We start from the raw sequence: 24,196 nt of genomic DNA, 5'->3' as shown, positions 1-24,196 counted from the left end.
GAAAGGTAAATCAAAACTACAATGAGGAACCACCTCGCACCAGTGAGAATGGCCATAATCAAAAGGTCTACAAACAATAAATGCTGGAGAGGGTGTGGAGAAAAGGGAACCCTCTTACACGGTTGGTGGGAATGTAAAATGGTACAGCCACTATGCAGAACAGTATGGAGGTTCCTTAAACAACTAAAAATAGAACTACCATATGATCCAGCAATCCCACTTCTGGGCACATATCTGGAGAAAACCATAATTCAAAAAGATGCATGCACCCCAGTGTTCACTGCAGCACTATTTACAGTAGCCAGGACATGGAAGCAGCCTGAATATCTATCGACAGATGAATGGACAAAGAAGATGTGGTATAAATATATATATGTGTGTGTGTGTATATATATATATATGTGTATATATATATATGTATGTATGTATATATATATACATATATACATATACACACACATATATATATATATATATATATATATAAAACGGAACACTACTCAGACATGAAAAAGATGAAATAATGCCATTTTCAGCAACATGGATGGAACTAGAGTTAATCATACTAAGTGAAGTTAAGTCAGACAGAGAAAGACAAATACCATATGATATCACTAGAGTGTGGAACTTAAAAAAAGAAAAAATGATACACATGAACTGATTTACCAAACAGAAACCAACTCACAGATAAAGAAAACAAACTTATGGTTACCAAAGGGGAAAACAAACTTATGGTTACCAAAGGGGAAATGTGGGGGGGAGGAATAAATTATGAAGTTGGGAGTAACATATACATACTACTATATATAAGATAGATAAACAACAAGGACCTATGTATACTACAAAGAACGATACTCAATATTTTGTAATAAACTGTATTACAAAAAAAATGTTACTTTGCTACACTTGTAACTCACACAACACTGTAAATTAACTATACTCCAATAAAAAAAAAACTGCCTGAAATTAAAAATAGTAATAATACTTTAAAATCATCTGTAGCCATGATTCTTTATGAAATGTAAAAAGTGACCAATATTTTTGTATCATTGTTAATTACATATATATTTTTTGCTCTATTTCTTTGATGTGATTTGGAAACTTCAGACAAGGATATTCATCCCCTCAATGCTTAGTCTAATGTATAGATAGACCTACTATAATCAATCTTTCAGGTAACATAAACATACAGGTCTACTCGTGTATAATTAATTTTCAAAAATAACACTTTCTAAATACAGACATAGAGGAAATATTTACAGGGAATTTTCATTATAAAGAAAAACTCAAATTACAATTTTAAACAGACCACTGAGCAAATCATTTTGAAATACTTGATCAGGTATTTAGAGGTTACTATAACAATAATCAGATCTCCCTCAAATACAGTAGTATGTATGTGTCTATATATCTATACATATATATATATATATTGTATTAAAAAACTTTAAAGTAATTTTTCCCACCCCAATGGATAGTGTATATCTCCAACCCAGTTAAATCTTACCCTCTTTCAACAAAAATTAAACAAAAAAGTGTTTGTGGTTTCTAACACCTTGTCTTCAAAACAAAACAACAACCAAAACAACAGAAACAAAACAAAAAATAAAAGCAGCGTACCTACTAGTTATGTCAGGGTCATTAAAACCCCAGGGAGTCCAAAACCCCAAGGGGCACGTCTGGATGGAAGCTGCCTCCCTTTGCCGGAAGCTCCAAATTACAAAAATATCAGCTGCAAAAATTTTCCTTGACTGCTGGAAGATTGGAGCATTGTAAATTAGACCACAGAGTTCCAATAAACCTTAACTGGAAAAAAAATGTCTAGCACACTCTAGTGAATCTTGGTCTCTATTTTGATGATTCATCCAGTGAGTCATATTCCTGGAAAGATTCTCTAGGGTCCCACAAAGGCTCACGCTTATTGTCCAAGGCTAGAACTCTTATGCACAGTCACATCCAGTCTCTGTTTTGGGGGTCTGCCACTGTGCCTGGGTGCCTGGTGCTGCAAAGACTCAAAACATAACCACAGAGGAATAATCTAGACAAACCAACAGGGCCTGGAGATATTTCTGGATCTCAAATAAAGATGCCCTCTTGCTTCCTCGTGAGTTCCCCTCTGAGGTCTTTGGAGCCTTTAATGTGAGTGGACTTCATTCTGGACAATCTAGAAAGAGGTTCTAATCATGTTTTTCGTCCAAAGAGAAGATACCAGGTTCATAATCTGTGATAACATCATCCCCTCCTCTCAAGGAGTATCTGCAACAGGATGCAACACTATCTGTTCTAGCTATTGCCACCACTGTTGTAACTTTTTCTGGGGCAAAAAGATCCCTAATCCCTTTCAGTCAGCATCACTGAGAAGGGGCCAGGCCATGGAAAAGTCTGAAAAAGAATGGTAATCCAAAAGATAGTTTGCATTTTCTCCTAGACACAAAAATACTAGTGACTTCTCTACCAATTGATACAGGAATATTTTTTCCTGTCTTCTAAATATTCCATTATACTTGAATAAATCAAGCTCCCTGACTCTTCATTAGGGGCCCAGGGAATAACACCCCGTACTTCCCATTCTATAATAATGGTTTTGACATTTTTATTTCTATCTCTTTTCCATAGTCTACAAGCTTTAAGAGGAAGCACACAATGTACCTTATATTTACCATAATTTCATTGTATAGCACAGTGCCTGACCTGATATAGTATACACAAAAAATACTTCTTAGTTAAATGAATGTATCAAAATTTTCCCATCAGTAAGTCATGCCAACTAGCTAAAAGTTTAGGGTTTTGTCATTCCATACTTCTTCTTTTCCAAAGAAGTGCATGAGGTAGAAATTAGCCCTTTCTAAATATTATTGCATGTCTTTACATAACAAGAAAACTAAATAATAAAAAGCGTAGATTGAATTTTTCTTCACGAAACAACAGTTCTCAGTATATGAAACAACAGGATGGAATGCACAACTTGCTTTGGGGACCTCACCTGACTCTCCCTCAGATCATCTTGAAAAATGCACTGTGAATTATATCTTATCAGGTTAACTGACTACTCATTTTAGCTCTAAGTAAATGGCCAAACATAGCTGACATTTAACAGAGAACACAGAAGTAAAGATTGCAATCTTTTAAGTAAGTTTCAGACTTATCAAACATAGCATTTTTCTTGCATATTGCTGTCAGGAAAACTATGAGTAACACTTTTTAAAAAAAAAATCATCGTTGCCGTCAAAAACTGAAAAACTTTGTAAGTTAATTGGGAAGTAAATTAAGAATCAGCATGTGAAAAATATAAAATCAAAATATTCATTTCACACAAAACCTCTGTGTCATGATTAATAACACTATTTTATAATAATCATGATTTCTCACAGTTTGATCTTTATAGGTTACCATAAGAATGCAGTTGATTAGTGTTTGCATGTATCTTTCTTGGTTATTACCTCTTAATCTCCTTTCTACACAAACAAAGGCATAAGGATATTAAGAAGAAGGAGAAGGAGAAAGAAGAGAACAGAGAGAAGAGGAAGGAGAAAATGAAGACAGAAAAAATATTACATAAAGGAATAGTTACTTTTCTGTATCAATTTAGTTAGGCCACGGCAACCAGATATTTGGTCAAATATTATTCTAGATGTTTCTCTGAGGGTATTTTTTAGATGAGATTAACCTTTAAATCGGTAAACTTTGAGTAAAACGGATTACCCTCTATAATATGGGTGGGCCATAGCTAATTAGCCTCTTAAGGGAATTCTGCCAGCAGACAGCCTTCAGAATCAAACTGTAGCTCTCTCCTTAATTTACTGTCACCTAAGGAAAAGGCCATATGTCTCTCTGCGGAAGAACTGAAGAAATCCTTGTCATATGTACTGACTGCATTGTTGCAAAAAACCCTTTGTTCTAGCTATCTGGCTCTTCACCAATATATGAGCTATGGATCTTCAAATAGACACAGTTCCAGAAACTGAGTAGAGAATTATGACTTTTTCCTGGAGTGACTACTGTTCTCTTTCTGCTCCGCCATGCGTGCCATTTTCTTGCTGCAGACGTTAACAGCACCCAAGCTGGCTGCCTGTCTCTTTTGCCCTTTGGAACACGATGCTCACTATCTTTACCACCACCTTTAGGTCACATGAACCTTAGCTGCTTTTCTGACATTGGAGGTCACTCCTGTTATTTTGAGATCCATAGATTAACAATTCCAAGTTTGTTACTGCCTCCCTTGTCATCAACTCAGCCTTACGCAAGAGCGCTACCACTTAACCTGTTGTGTTGCCGATGCCGCTCATCAATGCAGTTTGGATGGCCCTGGCGAATGGTATGTATTCTGGCTCCTCCTGAAAACCTCTCCTCTGGTAGGTTTTCTGGACTCACGTAATTTATTCTATCCAGCTTTCTCTCTTCCTGTAGCCTCTTTATTCTGTCATGGCAACTCAGCTATGTCTGTTGCTCAACATGGGACATTTCTTTCTTCATTCTTCTAGAGTGTTGAGATAGCTCTATTTTCTGGGGCCCTTGCCTGAGTGTTCAATCCTCATGTCCTGAGAATTCTTGCTTATGCAGTCTTATATTCTGGCCTACTCAGCAAGTACCCCCAAAGTGCAATCCCTGGGTCATTCCTTCAACTCCTGCTAATATAAGCTAATTCTTATATCTCCTCTATAAGTGTGTATGCTCTTTCTTATCAACACATTCCAGTTGGATTAGGTTGCAATTTAATGTTAATTCCCAGCCTGTGACCCACGGGAGAAGAAATGAATCTCTCGAGGAAAGGTGGTCACCTGTTGCCCTTGTGAGAGAGGCTACTACAGTGTTCTCTGTCAGGCATAAACTGTTAGCTTTCACTAGGAAGGACTGGTGAGTCACCTCTGTGAACTCTGAGGATTCCAGGGCTCCAGCACAGACAAATTCTTCAGGATCATCTGTCTAGAGAATCTATCCAGATATCCCCATCCCCCAATTCAGCTTGACAGGTGTTATTTTCAGCTCTTCTGAAATGTTTTCTGAAGTCCTTTAATAACACTAAAATAAAGCAGATTTTGCTGAGTGCTTTGAAGATGAAAAAGGGTTGCAGAAACTAGTCCACTTAACAGTCATTTGTCATGACATTATCCAGTTGCACAAGTCTCCACCAGACCCTGGAGAAAATATTTTTTCTTCAAGCATAAGATTTTTGGAGTTTACAGAAACTAAATACAAAAGTCATGCTGTAAAATGAAATCTTGAAATCCTCCTATTGCTGTTTGGGAATCAGAGATAGAGTGAATATCAATAAGTCTTAAGACTTATTGTAAGCCAACTGGAAGATCTGACCAACAAAATTGTGCAGTTTTTTCCCCCTTCCTTTAAATACAGGTATATGATTAAGAAGGGTTCCTTTCTCTGAATCTTCTCAGCCTCAAAATGTGACTTTGAGAGAAGAAGAAGAATATTGTGATGTGATGAGTAGTTAAAATGGTTGCTTTGAAATCCATTTGCTTTGAATGGTTGCTTTGAAACGGGAGGCAGCTAAATTTACGTTCTCTTCTTTGAGCTGTAGCTGGCTTTTTTGAAGTCAGTCCCATGCTTGTCTGGTTCAGGGGTCAGTCAGATATTTGGGTAAAATTTATACACAGAGTTTGGGGCTTCTCCTCCCTAACTCTGTACTTTCTGCCATTTTCACCTTCAGATTCCAGAAGCTATGACTGCCCTGAACTCTGTCTTCTAGTTCTCCACAAGAATGAGGCTGATTTCTATTGAAGCTTTAGCCTCCCTGTCAGATGTAACTCTGGAGTAGTCTCAGGCTAAAAGCAAAACAAATGAGAAACTCACCTTTTACCCTGTGGTTTTCTCTGTTTCTAAGTGTTAACTCCCCTCTAGTATCTGCTTTTTATATATTTATTTTTCCAGAAAATATATCCACCTTTTCTTTATTCAACTTAAATCACTGAACTACATCAAGCCAAAAAGCCCTACTATTTTACATGTTATATGCCAGAAAACATACCTCACTAGAATATCGTATAGTAGTAATTTGTTATATTTAGGCCTAGTTAGATAAAGAAACAGTATCGAGCAGAGCTTTTTTAACGAAAAAAGGGAGGAAGAAGCTGCAATTTCCTATTCCTACATTAATAATTTTCATTAGAGTCGGTGTTCTTTGTGGGAAGAGAAGAGAAAACTAAATATAAAACTAGAATTTATGCATTGGCCAAAATACACAGACCTAGAGGAAAATGTTGTCTAATTAAAAGATCACTGAAAATTATTTGCAGGCTATGATATCTACAATTACTAATCATTCTTATGTATAGTGTTCTATAGAGATTTTTTTTTTTAACATAGAGATTTTCTGAGACTTGACCAGTTTCTCAAGTGTCCCTCCAGGATAAAAAATAGTAATAAAAATAAAATTAAACATTTCATCAGTTTTAAAATTTAAAAATCATTTAAAGTTAATAAGGAGCCATAGAGTATTATTTATTAAGACTGTGAGATAGCAACATTTTAGATTTAAGTATACAGAACATAATAATCCTTTGAGAAAACAAACAAAAATTTAATAGAAGTGTACCATACATATGTTCAAATTAGGAAGTTTTAATTGACATGTGGTGTGGATTTTTTTCTTCATGCCTATTATTAGATTTAATATAGTTTACAGTTCAAAAGATTAAATCTCTTTGTATTATTATGGTTTGACAGTAAACCTGGATTTTCAAGCACATGGGTGACAGTAATGCAACTGGAAAGTTTCAGAGATAATAATACAGACCCATGTAGAGGGTGTAATTGTCCCAGGGGGGTAAGAGACATAGGTGTACTTGCTTATTCATAGACTGGTGACAGTTTACTATGACGCTAATCCTTACTTGTTTGAATGAATTAAATATATTGAAAATGAATGGTCATGAAGGCTGAAACATTTGACGCTAACATCCTAGCAACATTTCTTAGTTTCCTGTTGGTACCGAAGTACAAAATGCTAGGAAATATCAGTGACGTTTATTGAAGCGATTTCCTTTTTCTGTACTTGTGGGTTGATACTTCCAATCAAGTGTTGCTGATTAGATTCTGAAAGCATGTAATTGATTTTCAAACTCTTTACATCCTGGTTGCTATGTTTAAACAGCCACATGAGAAACATTTCCTGAGTCTAGGTAGATTGCTTTTTGTTTTACATGAGCAATAGCTTAAAAGGTGAGTTGACATTTAAAGAAATAAATATTCAAGCACGAGGTACATTTGAAAGTCATTAAGATTAATAAAGGTTTACAATAACATATTATCCTTAAGTGTTGACACAAATACTATGCTGTACTTATCTGACACTAATCTGTCTAACATATGAAGAATGGAAGCAATGATTTGATTTTGACCCAAATAATGATGTAATCATAACCTTTGCAAGAATGAATTAAAGCATATTCTAACCTTTTCATTATTTCACATTTTCACTACCAGAAAATCATTACTCAAAAGGGAAAGGAATGATTTTGCAACGGGGTCTTGCTTAGGGTTATATTTCAATTCCTCATAATGAAACATAAAGAAAGGACAGGAAAAAGAAGGTGAGGACATTCTATCAAATCACTACTTGCAGTTTTTCATATGTAATACTCAGTATAGTTTAAGACTTAACCAAGAGAACAACCCATTATGTCTCAGCAGCAAATCTGTCAATATGCTGATGGAGCAGAGGCATAATATATGTTATTTGAATATTGCAACAGGTAACTTTTATTTGTAAAATGCAAGGAAGATTTTACTTGAAGGGAAAAACTTCACAACCTAAGGATTTAATTAAAAAATATCAAGTGAACAAAAATTCTGAAAGCCTGTGAACATTAAACTAGATGAAAATTACAAACTTTTAATATGAAAAATTAAGTAGATCATCCCTTGATTTGTTGAGCATAATAAAGCTTATTGAAACTAATCAAATGACATTTTTTCTTATGAAGGTCTTTCTGATATATAGCATTGGAAACTTACTTCATTGTTCATGATCATTAATGCTGAATTTAATTTAATTCTATTTATTTTAATATTCAAACCTTTATTAGCTTCTGACACCGGTCAACCCCACTCCTGGGAGCAGTTCCCTCCTATACTTGCAAGATCATTTAATATCTACTTCGTAAGGAAGTCTGCATTTAGACTCAGGTTTGTTTGCTTGATTAATCTGGTGAACTTAAAGACATTGCTTAGTCAAAATTCAAACAACACATGGATTCTAAATTGCTCCAAGGTCAATTCTCAATTCTATACAATTTGCTGATTTTTAAAGGGGGGAAAAAAAAGATTTTCTAACTTTTCTCCAATTGTTTCCAAGGACAACTGACAATTTAATGCTATCATTTACATGTAGGCCAAAACGTGATTTGTTCCTGTCTCCTTTTCATTTAATTCAACTTAAAAAAAAAAAATGTATTGATGGCCCACAATGAGCCAGGTTTTATTTCACTTTCCAAAGATACTTTAGTGAATCAAACAAAGATGCCTGCCTTTGTGGAGCTTATATTCTAGAAGCGACGGGGCAGCAGATAATGATAAACATGGACACATAAATGATATTTTACATTAAAAGGCAATGAGCCTTATGGAATGAAAGAACAAGGAAAGGGTTTTCAATTGTAGGCGGGGCCTGGGGGTGGATTATACTTTTACTTAGGCTGGTATGGGTAGACCTCCTTTTGGTGATAGTTGAGCCAAAAATTTGAAGAAGTGAGGGACTTCACCCATGAAGATATCTGGGGAAAATTGACCCATTCAGAGTCAGAGCAAAATCCTAAATGTGGAACTTGTCTGGTATGTTTGGAGAAAGCTATGAAGCTAGTGTCACCGGAGAAGCAGAAGGTGAACCGGAGCTCCCGCTGCATCTCAGTGATGTGAGATGTCTGAGAACTAAGGGAGGGGTAATCATGTGGGGCTTTTAAGTCACTTTGAAGAGTTTGGTTTATATTCAGAGTGAAATGGGAGCTAATTTAGAAAGACTGAACTTCTGTTTGTTAATGACAATTCTGGCTACCATATAGAGAAGTTGTGGGAGAGGAACTGGGGTCAAATCAGGTCACCTAACGATGAAGCGCTTCCTGTAATTCAGACAGGGAGTGACAGAAAATACAGCCAATCCAAATAAGTACATCTATTTCAGGAAACACCCTGAAGCATCTTTGAATAGGACACTATCTAGTTTACACACCAGTCACATCCGATATTCAAAGGATTTTATAAGGTTATCACTTTAAGTTAAGTTTGGGAACACACATTCACTCCTCTTCTGTGGAGAATGGCTTCTGGCAAGATATTTTTAGTGCCATAACTACATTTCAGTGTGAATTATTTGGTGTGCAGATTATATAAAACGCTTTGACGTATACTATATCAGTACACAGTAAAATCAAAGAGGAGAACTAAGCAGGGCTTAATTCATAGGCCTAGTGTTGCAAACTTCTTTCCCTTTGTCCCTCTGAAATCTGCTTCTCAGAGTTAGACACAATAGGTTGAGCAACAAGCAAGGATTAGGTATGGTTCACATATGATTCCAGAGTTGGTTTATAATCTTGAATGAGAACTGAAAAGTCAAAACCCCTTTACTACAATTCCTTTTCATGTGACTCTTGGGCATGCCATGTTTAAGAGGTACTGTGCCCCACATCCCTTTAGAAATACTAAGTATTTCTCTAACTGCCATTCTCCTAGCTCTTTCTAGTCATGGTTCCAAACTGAGCCATGATTTTGAACCATCATTCAACATTTTAACGAGTATGTATTTATGTATCTAGTAAGTTTGGCCAGCCTGGCATTTTCATATGGATTCCCACATATACAGTTTAGGAAGATTACACACATTAAAATGGTTCTTTCTTCCAAAAGTCCCTGTTATATTTACTATAGAGAAAAAAAATTGGATGATCATTTTAACCCTTGCTAATGTTTTTTACAAGATTACAAAAAGTTTTATCTAATAAATAACATAAAATATGTTTTATAAAATATAGATAAATTTTACAAAATATATACAGAGGTTGTATTAATAATTAATAATTAGTAAATAATTAATAACCAATACAAAACCAATCAGGGGGTTGCTGCTCAGATACACAATTATGAGGATAAAAACAGAACAAAAACAAACATCACTGGAATACAGACCCCCCTCAGCTCCACCACTAACTAATAATAGGGATTGTCCTTAAGGACCTCCTGCCTCCCTCTTGCTGTCAGAATCCATTGTTAGCGACACCCTTTCTCTTTCATCCCTCCACATGTGTACAAAACTCCCAGTACAACTGTATTTAGCTGTGTTCTTTCTCATATCAGGTAAAAAGTAATACGCAAATAAATATGTAATCAACGAGGTGAGTTATTTGTCAAATCTTGTGAGTTGCAAGGCCTTCTTAGTATGACAGCTAAGGAGAAATTCAATGTTTATATTAGAAAAAAAATGAATTTAATTATGAAATGTAATCAGCACTCATATGCTGTGTGCCTGCTCCTTGAAAAAAGTTTTGCTAAGTCATGCCTTCAATTTCAAGACCTTACAGTTCATTGGAATGAGGAACTATGAATAGATATGTGCACATCACTACCTCCAGTATAAGACACTGGGAGAGAAGAGCTGGAAGGTAGCACTATAATGCCCTAGATTGCACTAGACATTAAATCTTTACCCATAGGATACCCATTTCATTTTACTAAATGGCTCTCTATAAACCTAGTGAAATGAATGATTTGCCAGATATTGTAAAGAGGGTAGAACTACAGGATTTTATAGTGTAGGTTCAAACTCTTTGCCTGACTCTCGTAGTTTATAAGCTAGTCTCTTGCAGCCTTCACACAATGATGTTAAAAGCAAAGCAGCTACAAATTCCCTACCGTCGTCCTGGGCCCCCGTATCTCCAACCAGGAGTCGCTGAGAGGACAGAGCAAAGCGTCACCCTGCTGAATAGCAATTACTGCTTCTGTAATACCTATAATAACTGGCCCTAGTTTATAAAATTGAAACAAATTGCTTACAAGTGATTATTTTCAAGCAACATAAATAGTTTAAAGCTACTGCATCTGAAAAGTTAATTACCCTGAGTGCAACTCAGCATAATTTGCCTTTATAAAATATTTTATATTAAAAACCAGGCTGTTCACTAATGTCAGACAAAGGATTGTTCCCTTTGTGACAAGTTCACTTTTAATTTGCTTTTATTAATTATTTACTGATCCTATTAATAAAGAAAAACTGGAAATATATTACATAGCCTTTTATTTTTGGAAATTGAGATATATTTAGAACTAAAGAGGAAATGAAGGAAGTAAATGTTCTTGTAATTCTTCACTCTCTGGCCGCTTCTATTCCAGAGACAGGAACAGCCCCCAAGACCACACTGTGAATTCGTCTGAGAATATCAACTGGGCTCAGAAACTTCCTCTCCCCCGCCCTCCAGCAAAACACATTTTATAACCAATCTTAACGAGCTGCAGTCTAGTGACTGTCAGTGGTCAGACCAACAAAGCTGACAAATTAATTTACCTTAAAGCATAGTTAAGTGGTAATAGCAGTGCTGTTTTCTCAGAGAATGTTTGCATTTCAGTAGGGACTCCAGGTTACCCCAAAGGAATTGACAATTAATAGTGAAGCTATACAAATGGCACTGATCAGAAATACCTATACAAATGGGACAGGATTAAGGTATATATATTTTTTCTACATATATTTGCTCCTACAATTTCAATTAGGTAATGATTTTGTTTTCTTTCTCAATGGACATTTGTTGTAGGAAAGCAGAAAAAAGCAGCTTAAAGCCAAAGACTTTTCCAGTATTTTATAAAATCTGAAATTGAATAAAGAGGTAGGTGTTCCACGTTAGAAATAAAGAGGATGATAACTTTGGGAAAGACAAGCCAACAACAGGCTGGTTTTCCCCAAGGATGAAAGCAGGTTGGAAGAACCTGAGGATTGTGAGAGTCGTGAGCCGACCTCCACCTGTTTGTGGGGAGGAGGCTGGGGGTGAGCTCGGGCTTATGGAAAAGGATGGAACTGAGCAACGTGGACGCTGGATCCCCACCCAGGAGCATCTGTATTGACCTAGTTCCTGAGCACGGCCCAGAAGCAACAGAGCTAATGGGAATGTGTCCTATAATACCTTGGGGCCATGTAAACATGTAAAGCACTGCGTTGTGCTGGAGTGGAAGTGTGCGCCCCACTAATTGAGTTTAAATTGTACTTCTCCCATTCCTAGTAACTCTATTATTGCATCCACACTCCAATCTCTCAGCTTCTGTCTTTCTAGGTGTCTCCCTGAGCACTATACATCACAGCAGATGCAAAGCAGGGTGTGATACATCTTTCTGGAGCATCAAGTTTTTTTTGTTTTTTGTTTTGTAAAGTATTTATTTATTTATTTATGGCTGTGTTGGGTCTTAGTTTCTGTGCTAGGGCTTTCTCTAGTTGTGGCAAGCGGGGGCCACTCTTCATCGCGGTGCGCGGGCCTCTCACTGTCGCGGCCTCTCTTGTTGCGGAGCACAGGCTCCAGATGCACAGGCTCAGTAATTGTGGCTCACGGGCCCAGCTGCTCCGCGGCACATGGGATCTTCCCAGACCAGGGCTCGAACCCGTGTCCCCTGCATTGGCGGGCAGATTCTCAACCACTGCGCCACCAGGGAAGCCCGAGCATCAAGTTTATTAACTAGAATTGGAAGAACCAAGGAGTCCTTGGAACAAGAACTATCCCCCTCCCCCACCAACACGGAAGACAGAAGAGTGGGGGAGGGGAGACGTGACCCAGGAATGACAGTCCAGTCTCTGAAGTTTCACCCAGGTGGGGGTTGAGGGGCAGACCTGCAGCCACGGTGGCCTCGCCTTCGGTCGCCCGGGCTGCTCCGGACCATCCTCTGAGCTGGCCAGGGTCTTGGATACGATGCTTCTGAAGGCCGCGCAGAGAACACCCTCATCTTCCCCTGCACCGGGCCCCAGGGAGCGCGGCGGCCTGACCTTCCTGCCTCGGTCATGCATGGGGTTCACATGGGCTCACTTTATTATGACGCCGCATGCTGGGCAGCTTGCAACAAAGATGTTTCAAAACAAAGTTCCAGATTCTCCTAGCCACCCCTTGCTTTTTCTGGCTGTGGCCAGAGGGAGTGGATGAGGACACACTCTCAGGCTGCCCAGTGTGGGAGGACCCTCCAGTGTTGGACACACCCGGGGGGCAGCTGGTTCCCTCTGGGGCTCCAATCCTGCTGCTGGTGGAGGGGGATGTCCCAGTGCCACACTGGGGGGCTGGGCTGGGGGTGGCAGTCCTCGACTGCAGGCTGGGTGGGGGACAGGCAGACTCACCGGTCTTCTGCCCCGCCTGCTGGTCTTCCTGCAGCTGCACGTTTTCTCCCTGGTAGAGCCACCTGCTTTTCAGGGGGGACACCACAGGGCTTGGAGAAGGCTCGAGTTCACTGCCGCTGAGGTCCCCGCGACAGAAGGGCCTCACAGTTACGATGGAGGCCCCTACCTGGGGTTTCTTGGCGCTCACACTGCCTGTTCCAGCATCCTGGATCTGGTCGCAAGTCAAGCCCGGAGTCGTCACCGTTGTCACCTTCAGGTCCTCTTCACAGGGTGGCTGCAGTGGCTCCTTCTGGCCCATGTTTAACCAAGCATGCCTCATGAGGTCAGGTAAGGTGCCTCTGTCACTGGGGTTGAGGGCAATCATTTTTTGTAATAGATCCCTTATCTCCAAAGACAGATAAGGTGGGATGTGGTATTTCCCTTGTAGGACTTGCTTCCGCAGCTCCTGGTAGTCTTTTCCCCAAAAGGGCTGGCACCCAGTTACCATGGCGTAGAGCACTACTCCCAGGCTCCACACGTCCACCGCAGGGCCGCTGTAGCTCTGCCCCAGGAAGATTTCCGGGGCAGAGAAAGGGGGTGTGCCGCAGATTGTGTCCATTTGTCCAGAGTCATCACACTTGTTGCTGAAGCCAAAGTCTGTAAGTTTGATATTCATGTTGGAATCAAAGACGAGGTTCTCTGGCTTCAGGTCCCGATGCACGATGCCCCTCTGGTGGCAGTGCTGCAGGGCGGAGAGCAGCTGCTGGAACGGGCCTCGGGCCTCCGCCTCTGTCATACGGTCATGGATCTTCAAATACTGGCACATGTCCCCCCCACTGAGGTACTCCATCACCAGAATAAATGCCTCCTCTGTGTTAATCGCCCCCAGCAGTTTTACAATATTGGGGTGATTCAGGAGCTTCATACTGCACACTTCCCGGAAAAGTGCCTGGGCACTTGCGACGCTCTGACGCCTTTTCTTAACCACCTTGAGAGCCACCTGTGTCCCGGTCAGAATGTGCCGCGCCAACTTCACTTTACCGAAGGTGCCTTCACCAATGGTGCAGAGGATCTCAAAGCCATCAATATGAGCCTCCTTGTCAGCAGAGTTGGCTGTAAGGCCCTGCATCATGGTGACCTGCTAACTACACTGACTGACAGCACTACCTAGCAACGCTAAGTACGCTAACTAACAATGCTAACTGTACTAACAGTGCTAAGTGTGCTGTCTCTACTAACAACGCTAACTACGCTAACTGTACCAACGGCGCTAACTAGCACTAACTACACTAACTATGCTAATCAAGTATTAACTACACCAGCTATGCTAACTATACCAACAGTACTGACTATGCTAACTGTACTAATCTAGCAATACTAACTAAAATTAAGATACAAATGAGAAAAAGAACAAAGGAAGAAAAGAAAGCAGAAGAAATGGAAAAGAAACACCATAAAATTGAGAAGAAGAAATGTAAAACTAAAAGAAATGATAAAGAGAGAAAAGTGAGAAGAAGGCAAAGAAGAAAGAAAAATGAGAAAAATAAAAAAGAGTAGAGAAAAGAGAAAAACAAATCAACAAAATGGCAGAAACAAGGAAAAAACAAGCTAACTGTAGGTCCAAGGCCGTCAGGTCACCAAAAGCAGCTTCCTGGGCTCTAAGGACCAAAAACCTGGGCCCAGCTGCCCCTTTTACAGGGCTCTGTGAAGTACATCACAGTGGTGCACTCTGAGGTCAGAGCAAGAAATGGATGCATCACAGCTGGGGGTAAACCACAGGGGTTTTCTCACTTCTTGAGTTCAAGGCCCCTTTACACTTAGGAAAAAGGATCCCAAAGAAATTTTTCTTTACGTGTGTTATTAGACATTGGTATTCACTTTGTTATAAATTAAAATCTGTAGGATACTTCAGTGGCCTTTTTATTTCTCGTTTGAAAATCTGTAATAATTTTAAAGACCTCATAATGTCTACACTTGAAATATTCAATTCCTTTTCCTTAAATTCTGGTCTCAAAATAATGTTACAACTTAACTGACTTCACGATACTATACAAAATGTTCTGCCGCATAAGACACGATAAGGTACATTATGAAAGTTCTATGAAGCTGAGAGAAGATTTGCCAGGAAGGTCATGAGCAGATTTCTCATCAGGAGCCTCGGAGGCCAGATGGCATGGCTCAATGTACTTCAAGTGTTGAAGGAAAGAAACCGTCAACCAAGAATCCTATATCTAGCAAAACTTTCCTTCGAAAATGAGGGAGAAATCAAGACATTCCCAGTTAATCAAGAGTTGAGAGAGTTCTTAACCACCAGACCTGCCTGCCACAGGGAGTTCTTCAGGTTGGAGTCAAGGACCCTGCACAGTAGCTCAAAGCCTTATGAAGAAATAAAGACCTCTGGCAAAAGTAGATAGACGGGCGATGAGAAAAGCTAATACTGTTGTAACTTTGGTTTGTAGCTCCACTTTTTGTTTTCTATTTGATTTAAGAGACTAATATATAATAAAACACACCACACACATAGAAATCAAAAAAAAAAAATCTATACCTAAAGCTATTACTAGAATTAAAAAATTTCACACATCTTATTAATATATACACTTGATGAAAAAAGCGTTGAAACTTAGCATCAATATTGATATAACTATTTAGGAATTTAGATGACATGTTCCCCTATGTAATTAAATTAATATTTGGGAGAAAATTAGGAGATAAAAATTCTTTGAAATCTTAACATTTCATTATAAAAATAACCTTAATAATTACATAAATGAAGTAGAACTTTGGTGTGTAGATTTCTATCTACATATACATGGAAAATTATGAAATATATACAAACATGTACACACAGAATGGCCTTTACATATTCTATGAAAAATTCGTTCCCACCAACTAATGTATCACGGAAAAAAATTTCCAGAGGAGATATAGATAGATAGATAGATAGATAGATAGACAGACAGACAGACAGATATGGATATATGTATCTATGTTTGCCTCTACAGACCCTTACTAGTAGTTGACATTATGGATGGTTCTACTAATTGACTCTTCTCAAATTTCTCCATGTAAGTTTGAGATAAACATGTAGGACAGCTTTCTTACCATGTGGGTAGTAAATGGGAGCAACAAGGACTATTGAAGGAGAACACAGCACATTGCTGCGTTAGTCTACTGAATATACTAAAAGGTGAAATTGAACCATCCCCATGTCAATCCTTGGGGATTAAGCAGAAGAACAAGGTGTTTACGTTACTCAAGTTTCAAACAAGCGAACAGACACCTCAGCACTTCCAGGTAACTACATTTCCACAAAAACTCCTATGAACATGCCAATAAGTCGAGAGCATCAAGAACTATGGCTAAAGAGGCCTTATGAGGCACTCAAAGACCTCACTTAGCCTAGAGTAAGTGGTTATACAGACTAATCCTTCTGTAACCCAAGTGAGGGGTGGAGAAGAAGCACTTCCTCATAGCATAGGGCAGTGGTGATGGACAGAGAATATGCAAGGAATGAACTCTTAATACTGGCATCTTGTAGGCACACAGAGTATATAGATCATAGGAACAATGAGAAAAGAAACCTTTAGTTCCTTTAATTGGCTGAATTCATTAGAGGCTAGTATGGTTTAGACAAAAAAAAAAAAAAGAGGCTCTTTCTAGCACAAGAGTTGGAAGATTGGTGGCCTATTTCAGTAGTTCTTATATAATCCAAACTCAGGTGAACAAGTGTTAGAGACAATATACTTTATTATGATCAATCTTTGTAGGAGAGGCATAAACCCAGTCTGATTATATTTGAAAAAAAACTACTGTGATAATACTTCGCTTCCACGTGTTGGAGTATAATCTGCCATAATATATTTGGAGAAAATCTCGAATTTATCACATTCACAGTGAAAAAAAGAACAATCTGCCAGGGATTGGGGAGGGGAAGAGGGAAGGATGAACAGCTAGAGCAGACAGGATTTTTAGGGCAGTAAAACTATTCCACATGATGTGGTGGTAATGGTGGGTACATAACATCATGCCTTTGACAAAACCCACAGAACTGTAGATCACAAAGAATGTGAGCCCTTAAAATAACTGACTTTATTTTATAACAATGTATCAATGTAGGTTCAATTTTAACATGCTTACCACACCAAGGCAAGATGTTAATAATGAGGGCAAGGGAAGGAGTGGGAGGGGGAGTATATGGGAACTCTGAACATTCTGCTCAATTTTTCTGCAAGCTCAAAACTATGCTAAAAATAAATTCCAATAATTCAAACAATGGAAAGGGAATAAGAAAGGCATATGAAGTTAATACTAAACTAAAAACTTTGGAGTAGGCATATTAATTTCAACAAAGCTGATTTAAGAATCAGCTTGGGACACCTGGAAACAAAGGGCAGGGTTAGCCCCTACAGCCAGTGCTGCTTTACAAGATTTGGAATAAACACATAACTGAGTCTTTTGCTCCATGTGGGAGTGAAGAAAAGTGTAGGAGGGGCCTTGCCTCCAGCCTTACAGTCAGCTCCCTGAGGGGTTGTTCTCTATCTTGTTTCATACTGAGACTGTTTATTGGTGACATTCTTTCTGGGTCAAAACCATTCCAGTGGGGGTAAGCTGAGACGAAGTGAGAGAGTGTCATGGACATACATACACTACCAAATGTAAAATAGATAGCTGGTGGGAAGCAGCCGCATAGCACAGGGAGATCAGCTCGGTGCTTTGTGACCACCTAGAGGGGTGGGATAGGGAGGGTGGGAGGGAGATGCAAGAGGGAGGAGATACGGGGATATATGTATGCATATAGCTGATTCACTTTGTTATACAGCAGAAACTAACACAACATTGTAGAGCAATTATACTCCAATAAAGATGTTAAAAAAAAATTTTTTTTTAATTAAAAATACCAAGGAAAAGGTGGGACATTACATATTAATAAAAGTATCAATTCTCCAAAAAGACATAAAACTCCTAAAGTTGTGGAATCTGACATCAAGCTTTCAATATATGTGAAGCAAAAACTGATAGATCAAGTAGGTACAGAATCAGTAAGGATAGACTTGACCTGGACAGTAATAGCAATCAAACTAATATAATTGGCATTTATAGACTACTCCACTCAACAACAATGAAATATACATTTTTCTCAAGCTCATGTGGATCACAGAGAAAAGTCTCAAGAGGAATTTTAAAAAGCAATTATATAGAATTAAAAATTAAAAAAAAATTGTAGATACAGAGAAAGCAGTGCTGAGAGGAAAATTAAGTGCATATATTCAGAAAGAAGAAAGATCTATAATCAGTAATCTGAGCTCCACCTCAGGAAACTAGAGAATGAAGAACAATTTAATATTAGTGTAAGCAGAAAGTAAAAAGAAATAATACATATGTGAGCATAAGTTACTGAAACTGAAAACTTTAGTAGAGAAAATCAATGAAACCAAAAACTTCTTTGAAAAGACCAGCAAAACTGATAAACCTCTAGCCAGGTTAACAGAAAAAGAAAAGAAAAGAAAAAATAATTACCAATATCAGAAATCAAAGAGACGTCATCCTGACCTGTTTCATGAATGTTAAAAAGGCAGTAAAGAACAACAAGCAGAACTCTATAATTTAGATGAAACAGAATGATTTCTTCACAGACACAAATGCTTAAAACTTACACAAGGAGAGACAGGTAATCTGATCAGGCCCATATCTATTAAAAAAAAATTGTATCAATAATCAAAAACCTTCCAAAAAAGAAACCTTCAGTTCAGATAGTCACCGGTGAATTTTACCAAATCAAAAGAAAGGGTGCCAATTACCACAATCTCTTCCAGAAAACAGAAGCTGAGGAAACTCATTCTATGAGGTCAGCATTACCATAATACCAAAACCAGACACAAGCATTACGTGAAATAAAAATATTTATATATCATGTTAAGAAGTTGAAAACTTTCTCACTAAAATCCAGAAAAAAGGAAAGATATTCTCTTTTACTCTTCCTACTCTCCGTTTTACTGAGATTTTTAGCTAGTACTTTAAAACAAGAAAAAAAAAAAAAAAGAGAAAGTATTTGGCTTGGAAAGGATTAAATAAAGCTGTCTATACTTGCAGATGACATGATTGTCTCTGCAGAAAAATATAATTTTGGAAAATTATAGAAATAATAAAGGACTATAACAAGGTCACAGGATTCATGGTTTAGTATATATTTTTGTGTATATGCTATACATACATATATATGTATTTTGTATATATACCGTACATATAAATATAAACACACATTCATTTAATAAGTCAATGAAATTTGAAATTAAAACATACCATGTTGGGCTTCCCTGGTGGCGCAGTGGTTGAGAATCTGCCCGCCAATGCAGGGGACACGGGTTCGAGCCCTGGTCTGGGAAGATCCCACGTGCCGCGGAGCAACTGGGCCCGTGAGCCACAACTACTGAGCCTGCGCGTCTGGAGCCTGTGCCCTGCAACAAGAGAGGCCGCGACAGTGAGAGGCCCGCGCACCGCGATGAAGAGTGGCCCCCGCTCGCCGCAACTAGAGAAAGCCCTCGCACAGAAACAAAGACCCAACACAGCCAAAAATAAATAATAAAATAAATAAATTAATTTAAAAACCACTGTTTGTGGTATTTAAAAAAAAAAAAAAATAATAATAAAGGAACCCAACTACTAATGTGACCTCCGGGGAGGCTGACCAACTCCTCCTGGCTTGCCTGGGGCTCCCCCAGTTTTAGTGCTGAAAAGCTCCCTGTCTGAGGACATCCTTGGTCTCAGGCAAACCAGGACAGGTGCTCACCCTGCCTCCAGGGTCCCCCTTGGTCTGACCCTGACTCTTCCCTACTCTCCCACCTCTTCCTCTTGCTCCAAGATGACTGGCGGCCCTCCGTTCCTCCATCAGGGCTCACTCCTGCCTCCCGGCCTGCCTTTGCCCGTGCTCTTCCCTCATCTGGAATACTCTTCACTTTACTCACTCTCCAGCTCTCAGCTCAAATGTCACTTCCTGGGGCCAAGCTTCTCTGACCCGATCCCAACCCCCAGGCTTGGTCACATCCCTGCTACACTCTCTCACAGCACACGGTGTGCTTTTCCTTCACAGCACGCATCACAGTTTATACAACTGTGTTTGTGTTTGGTTAGTGTCTGTCTCCCTGTGTAGGTACATGTCTTCAGGACTGGGATTGTGTCTGTTTTCTCTCTGCTTTCTCGGTCCCTAGGAACACGGTAGACAGTTAATAAATATTTGCTGAATAAAGAAGATGAACTGATGTAGTCAGAATCCAGTCCACACGTCTCCACGACAGAGACTGCCAGCCAACCCCAGTATCTCTTCTCTCTTCTTCCACAGGACTAGAATCCTGACTTTGGCTGGCATTCCACCTTCCCTACGTGCTGGGTATAGCCCTGTAAGTGAATTCTGGCCAAGAAGTGCTATGTGCAGTTTTCAAAAGGTTCTATTGAGAGGGGTGTGTACTCCTTGCCCTCCCTCCTCCCTCCTAGCTGGAATGTAGGTGTGATAACTGACATTCAGCAGCCATCTTGGATCAGGAAGTAGCTGTGGGCGTGAAACCCCTGCAGGGTGGAAACAAAGTGGAAGGAGCCTGGGCCTCTGACACTATGGAGCCCATTCCAGCCCTGGGGAGCCATGTCTGAGCTTTGCCATAAAAGAAATAAACTTAATTCACTTATTTGGGGTTGTTCTGTTACTCCACCATACCTAATCCTGCCTAACAGCCTCTCTCTTGCTGGTCCCTTCTGACTTCTAACATGCATGTCAGAAATGGTGTGGGAATTCCCTGGTGGTCCAGTGGTTAGAACTCCGCACTCCCACTGCAGGGGGCACGGGTTCAATCCCTGGTCAGGAAACTAAGATCCCACAAGCCATGCGGTGTGGCAAAAAAACAAAAAAGAAAAGAAAAAAGAAAAAAAAGAAATGGTGAGCCACCACTCTGTTTTCCCTTCCCTTAAATACACTCATGTAAATATAAAGCAGGAAGTGAGGCTGTGAAGCGGTCACCTAGTGGGATGGCTTCGGGGTAGTGGAATGAGCAGGCCCCAGGGAGTCAGGAACTGAGCTCCAGGTCTGGTCCTAGACAGTCGAGCAACTTGGACCTCAGCTTCCTCCCCTATAAACAAACACAAGGAGGCCAGGCCACTCACCACCGTTCTCCTCCAAATGCCTCTTTATGTTAACATGTTTCAGAGTTATGTTAGTGGAATAGTCACGCTGTGGTACAGGCACAGGATTTTAAGTAGTTGTGAAACAACTGAGGTTCAACTAAACTCAAAACATTACTCAAAACTTGCCCTACAGGAAAGATGCCTGAGCGTGTACAGAAGATACATGAGACCTTGACAAGTGCCAGCAAATACTCCACCCGAGACATGCGTGCTTAGATCTGCAGGTCTATTACACCAGCTGACCTGAAAGCAGAATTCTGATAAAGAGCCTTTTCCGCAAGGGCTTGTCTGGGACCCCAGTTTCTAAATGACAGCAAGAAATAAAAGAGGAAGGTTGAGGAGCCTGGGGGAGCGGGAAGGGAAAGGAGAATTGTACCATCACATGTTACAGGCTCCAAACTTTGAATGAATCAGTGAGGTATATGTGGGAGAAGATGCTGGAATATCCAAGCATGAGGAACAGTGCAGTACAAGGTAGGTCTATACGCAGTGGCCGTACCAGTCCTCTGTCATGACAATCAGCTGAGTACCCCAAACTGAGTTTAACAAATGTTTAAGAAACAAGAGAGGGATACACCGTGGATAAAACTGATCTAATAAACTCTCAGTTTGAGTGATTTTTCTCTTTATTTCAGATTTCAGAGGAAGGAATCGATGCACCCGAGTCTTGCACTGCTTCAGGTGCAAAACTGAGGGACCCAACATTTATATTAATAATTCGATTGGCTACGTCTGCATTTCACGGTTCGAGGCCAGCCTTAGCTACAAACTGAACTCCCAGTTCATTTGTTAAATACCAAGTAAAATGACACAGAGCTGATCGGGTCCGCTGACTTCAGTGCCACTCAGCCCTTCACATCTGGGTGGTGACTGACTGTCCTCGCCCACGCCGGCCTGGCTGGCCATCTCTTCCACTTCCCCTGTCCTCTCAGCCATTCTGCTGCTTCCACAGCATTTCAACCTATCCTGGCAGGCGATTTGGAAGACACAGAGCACTCAGTTTTCCTGTCACTTTAGCGATCTCACAGCAAAGTTGAGGTCTTCTTGTCACAGATCAACAAATATAACCACGATGTGCCTGCTGTCACTCACTCTAAGACCCAGGGAAAGGTTCTCTCTTTACAGGGAAGAAGTTCAGTCCACCTCAGCTTGGGAGACACAACGCTCCGGGGAACCCTCTCTGCCCCGGCTGAGGGGAGAGACACACAAGGTTCAAAGCCCGCGCCCCTGCCCACCTCCGCTCCTGAGCCACTTGGGAACTGGCCTGTACCCACGAGGTCCTCCACGCCTGGGGGCAGCAGGAGCTCAGGTCCACTGTAATGGGCACATGAGAAGGCAGGATACTTTTTTTTCTTTCAGTGAAAAAGACAGCTGTATTTGATTTACATTTACATTTAACAAGATTTACAAAAAGGGGTAGGGGTGGTCCTGGGCTCCTGGCCCCCCCAGATCTGGGCAGTGCCTCCAGGACAGCCTGTCTGACAGGCCGAGACCGGGACCCCCAGGTCTTCTGGGTCCCTTCTGGCCGCCTGGGCCTCAGCATCTGACGTCCAGCTTGACCTCTGAGGTGGGCCCACGGCACGGAGCCCACCCGGAGTGCGGGTGCCCCACAGGCCAGGCCAGGCCGGGAAGGCATCTTGTGGCTCTGGGGGCCGCAGGCACTCAGGCCCCACCCAAGAGGCCAAACACAGGTATCTGGGCAGCTGCTGGTGCCCAGGGAAGAGGGCTGGGATTCTGCTTCTAAGTTGGGAGAGGACTCTTGAGAAGCTAACTTCCAATTATCGATACATTATTACTCCCTCTGCCAGAAGACTAACCCTAACTAATAGTCAATAAAAATCAATAACACTGGCAAGCAGAGAAAGAGCTAATACGGTGTTTTAAATTACTATGTAACTAACATCCAACAGTTCCACATAAACTCAAAGTCAGAGTCACCTGGTTAAATCAACAATGAAAGACTTACTATTAAATTCTTAATTCAGAGGTTTATTGAGCATAGCATCTTACGTGCTACAGTTTCTGGGATTGTTGTTTATTACCTGGCAATCCCAGCAACAGTACTAACAGACAAGGGTCCTTAGAAATGAACATAAACATTTTATTATCCTCTTATTTTAAACATGATGGCCTCTGTCTATTCCGGCTCAATTAAATGAAAAAGTAGAAAAATAGAGTATGACTAGAACAAAAGATCACTGGAAAAATGAGTGTATAAACCAAAACTTTTCCCTGTTGACTTACTGTAACGTGACATTTAAGTGTTCTTCCATTCAATTAATTACAAATCAATAAATGTGTATATAACCTCCGTCTTGAGAACAGATTGTCCTAAGTAACTGAACATGGACCAGAGGATTCAAGTGGGCAGGAGAGAAAGGTCAGATACAATAGTCCATTAACTCCTTTAACTGGTACATAAAGACTTCAGAGCCACGTATAAAGAAACACACGTGTAGGAAGTTTTAACTCGATAATGATGACTTTTTCTCCCGCACACAGACCTGTGAGTTCCCTTGAGCAACAACGATGGTATTAAGTTGATAAGCCAACTTTGCTTTAGAACAGCTTAACTGTGATGAGGTACCTTTGGAACCTAGAGTGCTCCCAGGTATAAGCCTGAATGTTTTAGGAGACAGAAGCGGGCGATGGTTAAGAACATGCTGCGGGAGGAGCCGGGCTGCCAGGGCTTGAATCCCGGCACCACTTACTAGCTGGAAACTCTGAGGAAATTCC

General features: G+C 40.2%; 1 long non-coding RNA gene across 1 annotated transcript in view; it reads right to left on the bottom strand.

The window, feature by feature from the left end:
* LOC309654065 overlaps positions 1 to 19,766 on the bottom strand; it is a 39,761-nt gene extending 19,995 nt beyond the window's left edge. Inside the window, exon 1 of the long non-coding RNA XR_014259794.1 lies at positions 19,592 to 19,766. This is a non-coding gene — a long non-coding RNA (uncharacterized lncRNA). The remainder of the gene's footprint in view (positions 1 to 19,591) is intronic.
* Between the last annotated feature and the right edge of the window lie 4,430 nt (positions 19,767 to 24,196).

Source organism: Balaenoptera physalus, assembly GCF_965194825.1.
Source record: "Balaenoptera physalus genome assembly, contig: HAP1_SCAFFOLD_1856, whole genome shotgun sequence".
Taxonomy (NCBI): domain Eukaryota; kingdom Metazoa; phylum Chordata; class Mammalia; order Artiodactyla; family Balaenopteridae; genus Balaenoptera; species Balaenoptera physalus.
Note: the sequence above shows the minus strand (reverse complement) of the source record. Positions and strands in the feature narration are given on the sequence as shown.